This window comes from Heliangelus exortis, chromosome 8, assembly GCF_036169615.1.
Source record: "Heliangelus exortis chromosome 8, bHelExo1.hap1, whole genome shotgun sequence".
NCBI classification, from domain to species: Eukaryota; Metazoa; Chordata; class Aves; order Apodiformes; family Trochilidae; genus Heliangelus; species Heliangelus exortis.
In genome coordinates this window covers 13,492,476-13,512,706 of record NC_092429.1, presented here as the reverse complement: position 1 = coordinate 13,512,706, position 20,231 = coordinate 13,492,476, and the positions used below count along the sequence as shown (strand labels likewise).

General features: G+C 39.3%; 1 protein-coding gene across 19 annotated transcripts in view; it reads right to left on the bottom strand.

Moving 5' to 3' along the window:
- ADGRL2 (adhesion G protein-coupled receptor L2) overlaps nucleotides 1-20,231 on the bottom strand; it is a 388,507-nt gene that overhangs the window by 147,100 nt on the left and 221,176 nt on the right. For 7 of the 19 annotated variants that reach the window (XM_071750516.1, XM_071750518.1, XM_071750513.1 and 4 more), the window contains exon 1: nucleotides 8,304-9,124. The exons of 3 other annotated variants lie outside the window; for them this stretch is intronic. The gene's annotated coding sequence lies outside the window, so the exon portion shown is untranslated. Of the gene's footprint in view, nucleotides 1-7,769; nucleotides 7,894-8,303; nucleotides 9,128-20,231 lie in introns of those variants that run through there. 9 more of the 19 variants (XM_071750506.1, XM_071750511.1, XM_071750512.1 and 6 more) reach the window with 5 other exon arrangements.

Below are 20,231 nucleotides of genomic sequence, written 5' to 3'. Positions count from 1 at the left end.
GAGTAAGCTTATTGCCTGAAGGGCAAAAGGATTTCTTCTCACTTTCAAATTATGTCAGCCTGCAACTCCCCTCCCTCTCTAGCACAACTCCCAGCCTCAGCCCATTTTCCTGGCACAGTAGCTCAGCCAGGAACACACCTCAACTGCAGAGGCACCTTCTCTCCTTTAAGCACTTTATACTGATACACAAGAACCAACCCCACCGACTGACAGTCTGCATTTAAGAAATACCTATTAGACTGAAGTAAATCAAAGCTGCAGGAGACACTGCCCTTCAATATTTAAATGACAAATTTACTGAGGTAGTTATGAACTGGTCTCCTGGAGAACGCTCTTCAAACTGAAGATGCAACCATTATTCAGCGTGGAAAAGCAAAGTTTTCCACATTGGTTACTTCGAGTAGAAAAAGTCTGAATTAAGCTTAGGAGAGTGAAAAAATGATGCCTGGATCAGATGAAAAGAGTTCTGCCTACCATGAACACAGGCATCAGGAATTTGCCAGAGAAATGCAGGCAACAGCAGAGCTTGTTCTCAGAAATCTTTTCTTTAAAATACCACTTCTATTTAGAAGCAACGCCATTTGTGAGGGCACTGTTTCAGAACACTGTTCACACTGGTGTACACTGCTATGCCACAACAAATGATAAATATGATACTGTAAGGGAATACGTAGAGAGGTGAACTAAAGTCTCCTCTGGCATGTGATCTCTCTCCCCCACTGCAGCACTAATTTCAGAGGAAGGCTCTCTCTCTACTTACACCAGATCCCATCAACTGCAAAGTATGATAGTCGGCAACAAGGTCGGTCATCCCCTCCTCAGCTGCCAGAAACAATTTTTAACAGTAATCGGTGTTAGATTATTCTGTCATCCAGACTCAGAGCAATAATCGGTTTGAGGTGTCGACTGATACGAAAACACCAACAGAGGGCACAAAGGAAAGCAGCAACCTACACGAAATGAGAGATTTGGGATTTTATCATGTCCAGAGGCAACTAAATAAACAGAAGTAGCCTAATTTTTAAAGCAAAATTCTCCAGTGATATATTGCTGTACTGCTTCTTTGCGGATTTTTTTTTTCCAAGAGTTGCAGATACAAATCTGACTGAGGAAACACACCTCTCCAGCAGCAGTTCACACTCAGCGCTCAGCTGCTCCCTACACTGTCCCCATCACAGAAGGCAGCAAAGCCCAATACGAAAACTCCCTTCTTTAGCAATCTTCTTTACCATGAAAGGTGTGAACACACCCAACATCTAATTTAAGAATTAACATATTAAACATGCTTTTATTTGTACAGTGTCAGAACTCAGGATCTGAAGTAGCAGTCTTAATTCCTGTTATTTCAATCCAGTTTTTGGAGCTCACTGTGACCAAGTACCACACCATTAAAACATAAGCGTAGTATTAAAAAACACTCTTATACATTGATCAGTGTTAAGTCAACCTGCACTACAATTTTTTAAACTGTTGCACTTTTCCCCTATATTGCCACTTGGACAAAAGGAAGCATCTTTCCTGAGTGGTAAACACATCGCAAAACACTGTTGAAGTGAAGACAGTAATTTCAGAGTTATTTAGACAGAACAGGCAGACCTAGACTCCTACCACATTTGTATGATGAAATGGTGTAAGATAAATCTCCGATGACAGAAAGCTGCATTACATTAAAAGGGAAATATTTTTAATACTGCATCTATATAAGAAACCCAAGTAGCTTCTTGCTAGCTTCTAACTAGATTTGCTCTGAAGCTAGCTACTTCCACTACTGAAATACAGACACTGATACTTATATCTTTCTGTGTAAATGTTAGTGTTTATAATGTGCTCCTAAGAGATTAAGACTAGAAAAAAAAAAAAAATAACCACACAACCTAGACAGGCCCTATTTTTCTCAGCCCATGATCACTTGTCAAGCCATGATTAATGCTGTGCTCTGTAGAGGGAGACATTACATCTAGGCTACAACAGACCTAAATTTTACCCTAAGGCAGAAGTCTGATTTAAACATCTCTATTCAAAGTGACATTTGTCCTCTCTTTTCAACCAGTTTCCTCTGAAATTCCAGTAAACTGACTTTGTGACCTACAAATGGTCCATTGATTCTAACTTGTCGTGTTGCCTGTCCTTGTAGCAAAGTTAGTTTTGGTGACTGAATGAAGCGAGATGTTATGCATTCAAGAAAAATACAGGAGCAGAGTCCATTAGGTGCTCTATTAAATGCTCAGTTGGATAACAGTGACTAGAATTTATGGCTATAAGGATTCCAGCTTACACAGAGGAGCTATAGATAAATACAGAGGTCAACATTGAAAATCAGAAAATATTTTTATATTCAGAAGCAACAATGGTCTTCATATTCTGAGGTGATGAGAAAAGATATTTTTTTGTATTATAGACAAGAACACAGGACTCGTCAGGGCCACCCTGAAAAGTAATTACATTTTATCTCTTTCTTTTCACTCCGAAATGTCTGCTAAGGCATTTACATTTGTCAGTTACAAGAACAACAAGCTAGACAGAAGAAAAAAAAATAGTTGAGATCACTTATCTCAAGTAAATACTATTTCTCCAGTGAATGGTATTATTCCATCTATTTTATAAACTTACTGTTAGATCCTCCAATTTATCTGTAACTACTATTGTAAGAATAAAAATAAGACATGCTCATACTTTAGAAAGAGAGAGCCAAATAGCAGACCTGGACATGTAGAACTGTCGATATCCTTCTCACTGAACATGAAAAATGGCAACGTTTGATAATATTAAGCAATTTAGACAGTGTTGGCAAGTTGGTACTAGCCAAGGTAATCTTATTTCTGGTGCTTTTCAGTGTAAATTGATTTTTTTTCCTCCTCCTAGCTGCTCTGATAATTGAACAAATTTATACAAGTGTGATGGGATTTTACTTAGCAGACAACTATCACAACATTCTCCCAACATGAAGTACCTTGCTCAAAAAACTAATTTTTGTTCTAATTAAGCAAACTGTATTTAAGCTTGCTTAATGCCAGGATAACAATCAATAGCATTTTGTTGGAGACTGCACTCTACCTGCAGGTGTTAAGCACTGTGCTTGCTTCAGTCAGGCTGCAATGGTTTTTACTATTATGTCTTTCTAAACAATTTGGGTAAATAGCAGGCTAGAGCAACTTGGATCATTACAATCTCTTATGAAAAGAAAAAAATCATGACATATACAGAATACGTATTTCTCTAAAGCCCATAAAATATTCCATTTAATGTAACAATCTGTAACCTGCAGATGCTACCACTCCACATGTAAAGGCTTTTTTTTTTCCCCTCTAAGGAATCAACTTCTGGTTTGCTATCAGTTTCTATGTACAGAATGCTGTAAAACCTTACCATTCATTAAGCAAGTGTACTAAATCCTTTGTAGCAGACGACACAATCTTCACAGCCTATGCTGCAGAAATATCTCTTAGATTATATGGGTGGAGGGAAAGCATGAACCCCAAGAAAAAATTTCTACTGAAAAGAACTTCATGCCTGACACCTTTCATCTTTTAAATGAAAAATATTAAAAAGACTCTTATTTGCTAAAAAAAAAAAAAAAAAAAAAAAAAGTTGGAAGTGTTTCCTAAACCAGGTGTATATGAATATATACACACGCATACACATTAAATCGCAAACTACCAATATTCCAACAGAGCCACCTACTACATTTATTTTCAGAACTATTAGAAGCAAAATGCAGCTATCTTTGAAAACTACTTAAATATTAAACACAATTGTTAAGAGTACTGAGAATGGCCTTAAAATAGTTTTTTGCTTTTCTAGTTTTCTTGACATCAATTACAACTGTGATGGTTTAAATCTTTTACTTGTTTCAAACTGGGGGTATAAAAACAAAACAAAATATAAATGCTTTAAAAGGTGAATTTCTCACAATTTCAAATTGCTTTTGTCCATCACAAACATCAATCCTAAAAAAATGCTTCAAAAGAGTCTGCTTAACATGATGTCTCCAAGTAACACATGTGACTATAAATTTCACTAGCCTGTGCTGTAAAGTATATTGCTTTATAAGTGGCTGCTTGTCTACCTATGCATGAATATGATTTCAATTATATACCAGTCATAGTTTAACTTCTCTTATAGTTCACCAGGTAAAATCATTAATCTTTACTTCCAGTTCTTTTATTACCAGACATTCCTCAGTGGAAATGCAGTTTTTTTAAAATATAAAAATATCTCTAAATGGTTATAGGTAGATCTTCCTTCATTATTATTAGGCATGATGCTATCCTCATCGAGAGCCATACTAGAAGATAACAGTATTTTCTTATGTATATGTCAGAGTCTTAGGTCGACACAAGATGCAAAAGGGCTTGGAAGTAAACTTTTTAGAGCAGATTTCAGTAAAAAGTTATGATTATGTTTTGACCCCTTGAAATAATAATCTATTAATTATATTGTATGGATACCATTATTTAAATAAATGAAACACTATATAGAAATATGCTGCTAATATAACTGATAAATACTTTGCCTAACTGGAGAATTCTCTTTCCAACATCCTGAAGTGAAAATTATGGACTTTTACAAGAAGCTGTCATTCACGACTATAGCATTTTTTCTATATCGTAACTGTTTCTATTCATAAAATATATATATATTACTCAAAATGCCATGTATACACTTTGCTTTTCAGAAATAAAAATAATCATAATATATATTATTAACCATAAAGACTACCAACTCCTAGGACTATATGACCTTGCTTATTTAAATTTTAATAAGGTGCTTCCTTACTAGAGACTAGAATTCCTGAGAAACCCCCTTTCCTGACTTTATGCATTAAAAGCAGTAAGAAATAAATAAAACATTGAGAAAGCTTCTGAAGTGATTAAATAAGAACTAAGCAAACTTTGGGGGCTTTTTAAAGCTCTCCTCTTGCTCATTTTAAGAAGGGAAACACCCAGAAGCCTGGTGTTAATGTATCGGCTGATTGTGAAAATTGCAGCAATAAAAACTCCAACTGCTTGTCTTAAATTAAGACTTGCAAGACTACATGTGCGATCTGTATCTTTACATTAGTTTTTATAACATTTTGAAGTTTGGTTGTCTGCTTTGATGTTGGTCTATTAATGAGCAGGGGAGCCAAGAGGAAAAAAAAAGAAAAAAGAGAAAAAAAAAAGAAGAAAAAAACACCAAACTTTACTGGAAATACTCAAGTCAAAACCTGAAGTAATAGGTTTGTCCTACCCCACATGATCCAATACCCCAATTCCCCCATCTACCAGCTCCCTGAGCTATCTGAACGTGTACACTTTTTTGCTATTGCCAACACATAGTAACCCACAGTGATTGAAAATGGCAGCTGAAGTGCTGCTGCAGCACATTAATTTTTCTCTAAGTGATCAGATTTTGTCATCTGAATGCTGGAAATTTTCTCTCCACTATGTGAGGGAGGGGTTTTGTTGTTTTTTAGGGGATTTCTTTTTTGGGTTTTGCTGGTTTTTGTTTTTCACTTTAAAGCTCTGTCGATTTTGGGGTTTCCATCATAGAAACCTAAGTGCAGCATCTTCAAGACAATTTTTAGATTATCCCTAATAGCTGAAAGGATAATGCGCTTGCTTTATAGCACTCTGCATTGAAAGCAGACTAGTTAACAGCAACTTAAGTGTGATAATGACAATTACATCAATATGTTCCTTTTATACCACCAAAAGGTATTTCCTCAGACAGCGGAAGGCATTAGGTAAATAAACTACTGAAAATTATCTGAAAGTAATGATGCACAATTTTAGGACCACTAAAGGCATCTGTTTACAAAACGCCCAAATGGTCACGTCCATTTAAGAACAGAAACCTATATTATCTAAAGTATTTAATTAACTAGCAGGATTTTTTTTTTCTTTGCCAAGACATACCATACACACTGAGTCCTTCATTAAAGAAAAGGAAATTGAAACATGAGTGAAGACATCCAACTCTAAAGTCCCACACTTTCATGGCTTAAAAAGAGACACCCCCCCCTTCCAAACCATCAAATGATGGGGAAAAAAACAAAGCCAAAACGAGCGCACAAACAACAGACCAAAAGCTACATCACCAAGCATTTACACCAACTTTTTAAAAACTGAAAATGTACAGATTAGTATGTTTCACTCTCATTCAACTAAAAGGTGTGAAAGCAAGGAACATACATGCAAGGAAGGCAGGGTTTTTTTGGTTTTGTTTTTTGTTTGTTTTATCTTTTGCCAAAGATAAAAAGCAGAATACAGTCTCCAAGAAACATCTGGTCCCTGGAAAAGCTCCCAACTTATTGACAGATAACTGGATTTTGTTTGGTTTGGGGTTGCTAGATTATGAATATTCATTTGCTAAGATAATAAAAAGGTAGGCCGGGCCACATCCCCCTTCAGACTCAAGGAAACACTAACAAAAGAATAAGAAGCTTCAAACATGTAGTCCTGTAAAACAACTTGCAATGCGATAAATGCCCTACACTGCAACCATAAGAGAATGCTTGCCATACTTGGTTTCAAGTTATTTATTACAGGGCAATACTAACCACAAATTATCTCACAAATTATCAAGTTATCTCAATAAATACAGTATCATTGATTAAATGAGATTACAGGAATTACTCATTTTCACTTTTTTTTTTTTTTTTTTTAATTAAAAGGAAGCATATGGTCGGTGGTCAAACTTCTTCTAAAACTCGTCCTAAAAATATCTATTATTGCAGCCTACCCACCCATTAAGGAGGGATGCATATTTGTTTCAAAGGTCTGGAATCGAGAGGTCTTTTATTACAAGATTTCATTTGTTTTCTGAAGTAATTAGAAGGTCTTCCCCATTCAGTCAGTCCCCGCACGCAGTAGCGTGTAGGCCATACCCAGAGCATGAGTGCGGCAGAAAGGGCTTTCTAAATCCCCCTAACAGAGAGGAGACATCAGAAACCACGCAACAGTGCCTGTCATAAAAGGTCACTTTTTTCCTCGGAACAAACCATTAATCAATAGAGCGTAATTGCCCGAGCACTCGCAAGGGCTCTGCAGCGAAGGGACCTTGTTTTTCACTCGCTTAATTGCAAAACAGCAAAAGTTCAGAAACATAACCCAAACCCACCTCCCCATTTTACCCCTTTACAATTCCCACTGCCCTTTGGGCCTCTGCTTGGAAGCAAATGGAAGACAAGCTGAAGTTTTCTCAATTGAGCCGGAGCTAAGAAACCTTTGATATGCTAATACCCTCCTTCAAACGGTAAGAATTCACACTTGCATTAATTCAAACAATTTGTGCAGAATGATGCGAAATGGCACCTCTTTTCGTGGCAAGCAACAAAAGGAGGGAGCCGGAGCCTCTAAGGAAACCAAACAGCAGAACATTTGTTCTGCAGGACTCCTTCCGTCGCGCACAGGGGTATTTCTACGCAAAGAAAAACACACCTGAGCACCAGCAGCTCTTTACTTTCTGACACACCACGTTCAAACCCCAGCAGGGCTAGCGCAGACTAACAACAAGATGTTATTTTTAGAACCAGACACAGCAACGGTGCCTCATGACACACTGTTTTCTGTCTCCAGATGGCCCCAGATTTCTACATGTGAAAATAAACAGAAATAACAATTAAAAAAAAAAAAAAAAAAAGTTGTTCTCACTCCACAGATGACAAAGGGTAATTTATTCCTTTTCCCAAGGCCACATCGCCCCCTTCCCCAGCCCTGCACGCAAGGGCTGGTCGATGGGCACTCAATTGAGTTACAAAAATAAACCCGCAACAGGTAATTATTTACTGAACGGATGCAACTTTCCCTGCTGCGCGATGCGCGCCGGGGAGAGTCGAGCTGCGGCTGGGCCTGCTTCGCGGGCCGACCCCCTGCCCCGCAGCCCCCGCGGCGGGGCGGCCACCCGGCGGCGGGCGGGGGCTGCGGGGACCCGCCGCGGCTGCCGCAGGCCCCTCCGCAAGGCTGGGGGAGGGGGGCGGCCTGCGGGGGCGGGAGGGGCGGCCCGGGCCGGCTCCGCGCCGGCGGAGAGCGGCCGTGTGGGTCGGCGCTGCCGCGCTGCTCGCGCCCACCGCCGCCGCAGCGAGGGGCACGTTCCTCCTCGGCAAGCGGCGGGGGCCGGCAGGGCGGGTGGCGGCCTCCGCGGGGAGTGCGGCGGAGGGGGGGCCGCGGCCTCGGGTACCGGCAACCGAGGCAAGACCCTAAAGTAAGAGGTTACCCGCCGGCGGCTCGGTGGGGACCGGCAGAAGTGAGGAGCAGGCGCCGGAAAAAAAAAAAAAGAAAAAAAAAACGAGCGTCGAGGCTGCACTGCGGAGCTCCGCTTACCTCTGTCTGAGAGCCGAAGGCGGGCCGGGATCTCTCGCCCCGGCGCGGTCACCCCGCCGAGCGCAGGGCTGTGGGAGAGCACGGCGGGGCTAGTCCCGGGGCTCCGGCGGCGGCGGCGCGGGCAGCGGGCGGGAGGGCGAGCGCCGGGCTCGGGCAGGCAACGGGAAGCGGCTGGCTCTGCGGCTCGGCGGGCTGGGGCAGCGCAGAGCAGAAGGCGGCTTCTCCTCCAAGCAGCCAGCCGGCAGGCTTTTCAGGGGCTAAGTCAACATTTTCCTGCAGTTTCCGACACTCCGCTCCGCACGAAACGTACGATACAGCCAGGCTCCCGCACGCAGGAAAAGATAAATTAAAATTAAAATTCTTAAGAAAAAAAAAACGAAATGGAGGGAACGACGGGCGCAGTGTGTGCCCAGCCTTTGGAGTCCTTTCTGTGCAACGATGAGGAGACGGGAAGCCGAGGCGATGCCAGCAGCAGGAGTAGCGGGGAACAACTCGAAAATGTTACAATGGACCCCCCTCCTCTGTGTCTCTGTCGCTCACACCGACCGGATTTACATCTCCCGGGATGACATTCTGGCCTCTGGCGGGGTGCAGGTCCGGCCCCTCCTCGGATTTTCTCTTCTTTCTCCCAGTGCTGCTGCCCCGCCGGCGACTGGAGACCGGGCGCCGAGCGCTGAGCTAGTAACGCGCGCAGCAATGGGAAAAACGCAATACATACACACCAAAAAAAAAAAAAAAAAAAAAAAAAAATCCCAATGAATTGTATCGCAGCCTCCCTTTTGCTCATGCACCTCTCCGTGTGTGACTGGGGATTGCGAAGTCCTGACACAGACTCTCCGCCGGCTCTGAACTGGAGTCACCTCCAGCCTCCTCCCCCTCCAATCTCCACCCCCTCTCCCTCCGCTCCCCACCCCTGGGCTCAGCTAATCATATAAACATATTATCACGTAGAGCAGCACCGGCGAAGGACAAAAATCTCTCCCTTCCTGCCTTTTCCTACCCCCGCCCGTCTTCCAGCTAGGGTGGGGGGTGGTGAGGGCTACTAACAAACGCCCGGCCGCTCGGCACCAAAAGCCGAGCAGATCGGCTGCGTGCCAACGCTGCCCGCTCCCTACCACTCAGCCGCGGGTGCCGAGGGGCGCGCTCCCTCGCGGAGCTGCCCGCCCGCCGCCGCCTCAGGCCCGGTCGCTCCCGGGCTTTGGGATTGGGGCTTGGGGCCTGGGGCCTGCGGCCGCCCCCCTCTCCGCTCGCCGGCGGCCCCTGGGCTGCTGGCGCGCTGCAGGCCGGCAGGCGTCTCCGCGGTACTCTCTCCTTGGCCGTATCCTCCACCGCGGCCGCGCACACGAACTTGTGCGGCGGACCCTGCTCAGGTGCTGCACGGAGCTGGGCTGCGCGGCCCGGGCCAACTCGCTGCACCACTCTTGTGTCTTCTCCCTCGTCTTGCCTGCACACAAAAATAATGCGCCAGGCTGAGCGACCAGTACCAAAAGCAAGCGATAGGCGGGATAAAGGGGGATTTCGCTCTCCCCCTCGGTGCGTTCTGGGCTCCTTTGCTCCCTTTCTTTGCGTTGAAAATGCTCGGACACTGCCCGCCCAGCGCGGGTCTCCGTGCCCGCACCAGCCGTCAGGGACGGTGCTCCCAAGCACGGCGGTACGTTAAGGAAAACATGTCAGGACAGGGTAAACAGCACTTGGAAACGTTTTAAAGGAGACTAAGTTGACTCATTCCCGTGCTTAGATACAAAACGCAGTCTAGTAGCGCTGTTGCTTTCTTTCCAAAAATCCGGTCTTGGAAACCACGCTCTGGGAATGTTGATAGGGTGTTTTATCCTCTGTATTCGTGCAAAATACTGAGGATCCGCTCTGACCTTTCGGGATGAGGAACATGAACAATTTCCAGCTCTCAAGGTCAGGGAGGAGCAGCTGGGCTTTGGCAAGGGCTCGTCTCTGTGCGGAGAGCAGCGTGGCCGGGCCCCAGGGGGGCTGGGAGCGGGGGGGGGGAGGCGAGGCCCACAGGGAGCCCCGGTCCGCCCTCGGCGAGGGCAGCTCTAACAGGCTGCTTGCTTGGCTACTGTGGCCATGAGGAAAATCAGAGAGAGATAAAAGCAGCGCAGACCTGTCCTGGTAACTCCCCCCCTCCCCGTTGTTTAGGTTTGGGGGGGATGGGGGGGCTTGTCCCTTTTCTATCTGCAGCACTCAAATGAAATCCTCCCAACTGGATCTGCTGGCAGAATCACGTGCACAAGACAGGACCACCTGGGGCTTGGTCAACTCTTCTAGGTCCAAAGCATATCTACAATTCAGCTTAAAACACCCACAACCACACCAGGAAACCAGGATCATTACCTTTGTCAATAGCAATGATTTATTTTTAAACTTAATTATTTTGACTTCTTTGCATACCTATGCGATCACTGTTCCTGTTTAGAAAATTGTAACGTGTATTAAAAGAAACGTGACCTGTTTAAAAGGAAACTGGATCTTTAAAACCTTGCAGCATGAGGTAGTAGGAATGATAGAGCTGGTCCACGGCTCCTCAAAAGCACACTAAACTTTCAACGGTGCTGGCAGTAATCCCAGGGATTAGTATCTAAGGCATCATACTGAAATATGAGCATGCCACAGTCACAGTGACCTTCCTCAACTCATAGTACCTGTTAGAGAACTGGGAAGTAGAAGCTCAGTCCCAGGCCTTTAGGACCAAAGGAGGAGTTCTGCCACAGTGAGCAGTGCATCTCCCTGAGGCTGCTTTCAGCTGGGTTACATCAGCAAACTGACTCAAAACAAAACTCAGCATGGGAGGACAAGAGACCGCGTGTTTGTGTCATCCTTTTGTACCTAGTGCATATACTTAAAAGTATGAGTTACTGTGAGAGCAAAATGTAGCAAAAGAGCAGGTTCTCTGGGTTTTTTCCCCCTTTTTTAAAAGTCCTCTCTCCTTTTTGTATCCCTGCTATAGCTGACTGCCCTTTCCTGTTGAAAATATACATATAAACATCTGTATAAACTCTAAATAACCCCTTATGCATTTCTGATTGGAATTAACTCATAGAGACATGCTTATGTATTTTATTAGAAACTGATTTTCATTGAAAGGTTTGGACACATCTGTTATGTAAACATGCTTAAAAAGAGGGTTGTAGAAATATATATACATATTGATTAGCTATCATTTTAACAGAGTGTTAAAATATATCACTAACAAATTCTACTTTTTTTTTTTCCCAAATAAAAGTGATTGTAGATACTCAGTAATAGCCCTGAGCTAAGAGCCCTTTGCTTAGTTGATGAGAACAGGATTTAGCCAGAAAACAGTCGAGCATAAAAGAATTATGTGGGGTTGGCGATTTTCCTTTGAGAGAATGTGAAAGAGAGGAATTCTATTTGGAGCAAAACCTCTGATGGTTTCTGTAAAATATTTTACCCACAAAATTGAAAAGAACTGCAGAACTAGGCCTTGTGTTAATATTTGTTGAAATTGAAGTGAATTCACCTATGTGGATTCAACTGCATGACTGAAGTTTATTTTCCCTCTTTTCACCCAAAACTTCTGGAATCATATTTCTTTCTACATGCAGAAATGGAGTTTTACAACTAAGTTTTACAACTCCAGGTTTTACAGCTCTGTGTTGTAAAAACCAAGTTTTTAACAATTGGTAAAAACTCAGACAGAGTTGATTCAGCATTTGTTCTGAATACGCATGCCTCTGTTAATTTTTAATAAATCTGGATTAAGATACAGGAATACCTGTCAGAGGTATATATTGTTTTGGCAAGTAAAATATTACTATTTAAGCAATTAATTTTAATTCACAGTAATGACCATCTGTTTCTTTAAAACAGTAAAATTGTACACACATATACCCATGGCATATTTGAATCTGATTCTTTAGTTTTTACTCAGCCAGAATTACTGTCAAATTTGAATATTTGAATGTTTCACCATTAAAACTGCCTACTATTTGCTTCATGCCATTTCCCTATAAAATATGTATCTCATTCCATGCAGACGCCACAAATAAGTACAGACAAGTAGATTTTCATTAAAATTTAGTTTTGTTGCAACAGTGAAAAATGCATAATTTGAAAACACTAAAAAAATGCTATAGACTTATTAAAATAATTTGGTAATATTTTATTTACCTTTTATAGTAATGTTAAATTTTCTAATGTTTTATGTTAAGCTGTATATTCTGTATATTGCTCTCAAACTGCTTTAGTATAACCTCCTGGATCATATTCTTGAAAAACTAAAAGAAAATTGTAATAATATCACAAGAACTGTGTATCAGTTATCATTTTGGTGGACTACGTGTAGAACAATAATAACTGGAAAAGATTTAACTGTCAGCTGTGTACTTGAAGGTGATGCATTTGAGAAAAATGATTTAACTGGCAGTAAAAGTTAGCCAGATCATGATGTCTGTAATATGATCTTGTAAACTTAACTGGAATTTTGTTCTGTTTTCCACAGAATTGCAGCTTACATCTGCCTGTTCCTAAAAAGGTTAATTTAAATTGTTCTAATGCTTGCATAAATAATATTTTGTGTTGCCCTACATGTCAGTTCCCCCATGAGAAAAGGTTTACACAGATTTTATGCAACCTATTTTTTTTATTACTAGAATTTTATGACTGAACTTTAAATACTAGCAACTGACATTTCCTCCTATCTGTATGCAATACTGTGAATAATGTATCAATGAGCTTATAATTAGATGTAATGTTAGTAAAGACTGACAGAAGAGGTTGTATAAATGTAGTGCAGTAGCATCAGCTAAAATTGGTGTTATATAAAGACACAGTTTAATTGGTATAATGTAAATACATGGAGTTTTTTTCCATGATGAAAAAGTAAGAAACCATTATGTGATTTTACCATTTCAGCACAACTGAAAAGGCAAATTTTTGCTTGTTTCATTTAGGAAAATTCCTAATTAATTTTACAGACAAATTTATATAAATAAAGTGTGAATGATACAACCCATAGGAGGAAACATCCAGTGTATTGTCTGAAAAGTTTGGAAATATATCTTGACAATTACCAGTCTTTTAAACTAAGTAATTGATTTTAATGTCACTTGGGAAAAAATGAAATTCATCAATAAAATAAGATGTCAGCTGTTTCTGACAAATAAATGTAATACAAATTTGCATTTTATATGGCTTACTTCAGTAATCAATTGTAATAACTCATAATCAATATCATTATTTAAGAAATTACAAAATCATTGACTTACTCATAACACTTGCTAATTGTTTTTAAAAATAAAATTTACACATGACTAAGGAAACACCCATTTCCATTTGCCTTATGTTAAATCAACATCTAACCACTCATGGTGATTTCATTCAAAGAAAACAGAAGGAAAACATTAGCTGTGTGGTTAAAGAGATTGATGGGCTTCAAACATTTTAACCATGGATGTTTTTTTCCAACTGTAGAAACTCATGTTTTTAATTTAAAGAGCTTCAAGAAAATGAAGATCATTTTATTCAACAAAGCTGTTGTTTCTTCTTAGATAGAAATTGATTTAATTTTGTTTAATTAGGTAATATTAGAAACTACCTTATTCAGAGAACATGCAGCTATGAAACACAAGCATGTGTATGCCATGTTAATTAGCTATTCTGAGACAGAATTTTTGTATCATCACATTAATAAATTCTACGAGATCAACATGATCGTTACCAGTGAATTTAGATGCAGGGTTTTTTTATGTGCACGCTAAGACATTGCAGTTGCCTCTCCAGTCTCTGAAAAGTGACTCTGAGGGAGCAGCAGTGCTCATGTTGTTGAAGAAGTACATTCCTTACTTGGGCTTTGGGTATTTATGGGTGTAAGTTAGCGGAGAAAAATATTCAGTTTAATGCTGCAGGCATTTATAAAGGCCAAAGAGTTTTCAAGATTGAGCTGTTAGGAGTCACGTAGCAGAACACATTTAAAACAGGATGACTACATTTCCCTGTTTTCACATGAGAAGCTCAGCACAGAAGCTGAAACGATCATACCAGGAAAGCAACTGCAGTGCTGAGCTTTTGGGGAAAGAGGTATAGTATGAGATCCCAATTCTCCAAACAGTTTTGCACATTTCTAGGTTCCCTTTTCTCCAACTTGTGTATCTGCTTAGGCATTATGTCTGTTTGGGTGGCAAATAATGTTTTTAAGGAAAGAAGCAAGGCCCAAGAGACCAGTAAGAAATTATTTTAAATAGACTTTTTCTACTTAAAATAAATGTAATTTTTCATGGCAAGTAGGGAGCTGCTTCTCCTCCTCCCCCTTACACAACTGCATTATACAATTTGCTGTGGCTTTGCTAAATCTCTGTATCTCTTGCCAGAGAAGTACCCCATAGCTGAGACTGGTATGTGTGGAGATCGCTGTATATTCTCACCACCTCACCTCACCTCTTTACACCTTACTGCTTGATATAAAAGAGCAGAAAGATTTGAAACTGAACAGGGGAAGAAATGGATATCTATGCCAAACCTCTCTCCCTTTTATGATATATTTATGTTATATTTAACTCCAATTATATTTAACTCCAATCACAGATCTCAAACTTAGGTTCATTACAGAGAACTTTTAACTGTAAGATCACCTAGGTCACTGGAAACTCTTCTGTTGCTTGTGGGTCACAAAATGAAAGGTGATGTACAAAAGATGAACAAAGAATGTAGAGTTCAAAGGCAAACTTGTCTTTGCAAGCATGAATCAATGAAGGCTTTTCCTTTCTTACTCAAGCACCTAATATAATCATCCTAGGCACTATTAAAATCCATGTTCTTAATGTCATAGTCTGAGATTTGAAGAGATAATTCATCTTCATCTGCAGAGCTCTACAAACCTATACGTATTTAGATGCCTACATTGAGGGTAACATTATTATTTACTTTCTTGAGAAGTTATGGAATAAAACGCATCAAATTCTTGCACCACTGGCCAGAACTCATGCCTCCCTATTCCATTTGACTGCCCAAATCATTAAGCTACAACATCATTTTCCCTCTGGTACTCTCACTTTCTAGCCCAGTGAATCTTGAACCATTTTCTGCCAGGTGTATGACTTTAACAGGAGAAGCAGAGAATATCTCCATGTCCAGTCAGGCTGTGGGTTAGAGAACAGTTTAGCTGGGGAGAGAGATGCATTTGAATTCCTTCAGGCAAGGACAGGGCTGATTCTGTATCACACACTTAGGACAAGTGTCTAACTGCTGGCTGCAGAAGAAAGCTACACCCTTAAAAGAAAATGGTGATTCCCACTGGGTTTAGAGACAAGCTAACTGTATTGGTGGATGTTGCATGTTCTTAGAGCATGTAAGTCACCTTTAACTGCTTAGATTTGTTTTATAGACAATCTTAGCAATGCTATGGCCACAGATGCCTTCAGTCTAGTTAATTTTGACTGAAGCGATATTCAGCAAGATCAACATTAGAGCTGTAGAAAAATTTAATATAAAAACATGCCTACTGATCAGGGATATCTTCCCCACGTAGGCAGCATTGAAGCAGAAGGTTTTTTAAAGTTAGGGGCTGGCTTAAATTCCTTCCACGTTTATCCCTAGGAGTCTAGTTGTTGGAATTCTATACAATGCCTACATGAAAATCTTTCCCATCATCACAATAATCAAGTTCAGAGATTTGGTAATAGATTATGAAGACGAAAGAACAGGGTGCTCACCATCAATCACGAACAGAAAAGAACCTCCCACTGGGACTTCCTCACCTCATGATTGCAACTTTCAAATTCCCTTATTGAAAGGCAGGGCATGAGAGCAATATTTGCTTCCAAACTTCTATCTTTCATTTCACATTAACTGTTTTCCCAGTGTGTCACCAGGTGTTACTCCGTTAGAATACCTGGGATTTTTTGTTGTTTTCTTTTTTAATTTAGAACTTTTAATAGATAGCTTTAATCAACATGATATATAAGTTGTGCTTTACATAGATTTCATCTGGTTCTGCTTCTCAGTTTTCCATGCCACTCTGGAAGTGCTCGTAACCTCAGCTGATTGGTTATACTTGCTTTGATTTTATTTTGCAGTTTAAACCAAGGACTTGGTCCCTTAGACTTTTTTATAAGAATATATTTTTTCCTCTTGGTACTGATTGCCATTGAAATGCTGACAGTTATGTGATTGGCTCCCTCTGGAGCGGATACCAGAGATGCATCATGGATCACTGGTCAGAGAGCCTGGAAACAGCAGCAAATTCCGTCTCGCCCCCCCCCTCCCCCACAAGCCCCCCCATCCCCATCAACTTTCTACATCAGCACTGCTTTGCAATCCATGTCAACTAGCACGGGCAGAGCATGGAGAGAGAGATTCAGATTTGTTTCCAGTCTTACATCTTCTAGTTCACATTTTGTCATGCTTGTGTTACAGTGCCAGGTGTAACTCTGGCAGCTGTACGAACAGTCATTTTCCTTCACCGAAACTGCCTATAAAAGCCTCTGTTTCAGTAATGATTTGTTATACATTACAAACACCTGCAGCACATGGGAATTAATATCACTAAAGTATAGGGATCAAAGATATTCCACCTTTTTTTCTTTAATTAAATGATCATTTTCTTCTGACAGACCTCAATATTTTTGACAAATAGTATTTGAATCTGATTGAAAGTATGGTTACGCCTTTCTAAAAACACTGCACTCAAAGAATGGTATTACTACCATGCTTCTGTTGTGAGGAACATCAATTGACTGCTTAATACTAGTGCTAATTATAAATATTAAAATATATTCAATAATTAATTAAGATGCTATTCCCCATCCCACTATGAGCACTGGCTGCTGCTTGTTGAATAATCAGCACCAAAATATGATCTTTCCATATTTATCTGGTACTACATTTAATATATTGGTAAGACAACACTCTTAAGCTTTTTATTGAATGCTTGGAAAGCAAAGTGAGAACTTTGTACATGTTTACACAGGAATGGGAGAATTTCCTGTGTATGCAACCACTGGATCTTACTGAGTAATAAACCACAAATTTGCATTGTACCATTTAGGTGCCCAGTTTTGTCTTTCTGTTTTCTCTTCCTGTCACCTCTCTATATGGCTACATTGGTTTAATTTGCTTTCTTTAGAATTTTTGTTGACAGTAAAATTAATGTGCAAATTCCCTATCAGTTGTATGTATTAATATAACTCCCTTTCAAATATAGCTCATTGAAATTAGCACTGGTAAAAGGTGAGATGCATATTCATACAGTTATTTACATAAATCCCATTCAGCTTTATGCACCCTAAGCTTTAATGCAAAGTATCTACTACTGCAGGTAATTTTAGCACAAGGAAAACAGCACATCAGTGACATCTGACTTCCCAGAGACTGTATGTCTTTTAATAAAAAGATTTGAAGAGAAAAAAATCTGTAAGAAATTATGTTCTTGACATTGTAATTTTTATTAATAAAGATTTAATTTAATATTCTGCATACTTTAACTTTGCCACTTAGCGCAACCCAGGTTTGAGTTTCCAAAGAATTTATTGGTTAAAATTTATCACCTTACAATCTGTTATCATAGTAAACCTTACAAATTAAATCTTTTATTTCAGTGCTGAAGTTGGCAGATGAAGTCTATTCTGCCTTGCCATTGAATTCAAGTATGTTTTCAAAAAGATTATTACATATATGGTAATACCTTTGTTTCTTTCGAGGAAGTTCATTTCTTTACAACCAAAATTTGAAAACAGAGATGTATTTCTCCAATGAATCCTGCACAGCTGGTTCTTTGCCAGTTCTGTAAATTGCGTATGATGCCTAATTTATGATACAGAATGAGACAAAGTATTAATCTGTTATTTAACTAAATCTTTAAATAAAAACATTTGTATGAAGCAACGTACACACTAGACCACGGAGTAAGTTTTATGAAAGTAAGTATGTACTGGGATTTATCCATGCAGCACAACATTTTTATTAATTCTAGTGACAAGAATATCTTTAAAATTAGTTGCAATATATGTATTGATCTGAAGATTATTTGCTTGGATTATAGAATGCTATCTATAAGAAAAGTCATTAGGTCATTATCTATATAGGTTTAGGGAATTAAGGCTTTTCCTTGTTGTGAAAGACATTTGCTAGTAAAAATATAAATTGAAATCTACCATGTGCAGGTGCAGATTCTACTTAGCAATGCAGCTTTGTTCATGTAAGTGATGTTTTCCCTCGTAAACAGAGGAGATGCAAGGTCATGAAACAGACAATGACACATATCTCTAGGAAAATTATGCTTTACTGTATAGGCCCACAGTGCTTATATTTCCCTTAGCATGATGCAGCAATGCATTGTGACTTATAGCAGTTTGTATTTTTCACAATTTTCTAGTTAATGAAAGTAATGTTTAAAAACTCTGAAGTTAGATTATTAACTTCTACAAAATAGAAACAGATGTGTGTCTTAGTATGCCATTAAATTTATGATGTACATAGTATTCTTGAATACAGCTGAGCAGAGGCCAATGATTCTAATTTGCTCTAGATTTACAATAACCTGATCTGGTTTTTGTAAGTATTGAAACACTTTAAACAAAATTAGAAAGCCGTTGTGCCTCGTGTGATTAAAGATGCAATTCCCTTTGGGGTAATGAGAAGAGTTAGAACATGTTTCTTTCTTTATGGATGTTTCTATTATAAACACAAGTACCATATATTATGTATTTTTGTTACTATTTCCTTGTTTTTAATTATAAAATAAACTGATTGAGTTGTACTGGAGTTACACTGAAACAATGCCAAAATCTAGCTAAAGAATGCATACAGAGGTTCATAAAAATCCTTAAAATTCTTCCAAGGGTTTTAAGGTCTTGTTAGAAAAATACAAGTTCCTTATAGTTTGCAGAGACCAAAACATCTCTTTGATTTAAAACTACACAATTTAAAGATTTACTTTAAAAGCTAACACATTTCTCAGCCTATTAAACTACATCAACACAGAAAATGTTACGGACAAAGGTCCAGTGGGTTTGTAGCAATTTACATCTGGAGATACATATTTTCTGTACCTAATGTCAGAAAGGATAACCAGAATTAATGTTAGACTTTAAAACATGGTGAACCTATGGGTTGCACAACAATCAAGTTGTGTTGTTGTTTTTCTAAATACTGGGGCAGGGGTGGGGGGTTAGAAAAAAAGAGGCAAAATTATATTAGATATGTCAGATATAAGCAAATGGTGTGCAAAAGGAACATCAAGTGTATGAATATTTAAGGTCTGATTCAAAGATTCTGATAATCAGAAAGTAGGACTATGTCCTGGTTTGAGAAGACAAGGATAGAAAAACCAGGATAGAAAAAGACGTATGGATTCACAGTTAGTTAGAAATGAGGTACTTCCAAATTCTAATTTATTACTCAAAAAATTATTTCTTTCATGGCCAAAATGTAGGTCATTGAGCACTGTGATTCACTTTTCACATGGAAAGTTGATGTAGCTATAAAGTGTAAGCATCTGTTTTGCACAGTTTTTATAATAGTTTTTAAGTCTATCTCAACTAGTCTTTGCTTAGTGCCCCCCAAAATAAAACTAGATTTTATGAACATAGAAGTACTGACCCAGGCTTTTAATTCACATAGTACCCATCACTATAATGATATTTCATATATTATGTTATTCATTTGCAATTTTGCATAATGCACTAAAGATAATATATGCTCCGTATTATATATTCATATTTAATCATACTACAATATATGTATTTATATTTATATTTACCTCTGATGAAATGTTTAATACTATTAATCCTTTCATTTTAATTATATATAATTAACTATCATTAAAACAGGAGCTTTACCTTTTAATAAAAATTTAATCATACATTTACTCAAGCACAGGATCAAAATGCTACACACAGCTGAGATGTCTTAGAAGTGATTGAATGCATTCAATTTCTTTGGTCACTCACTCTTTCAGTG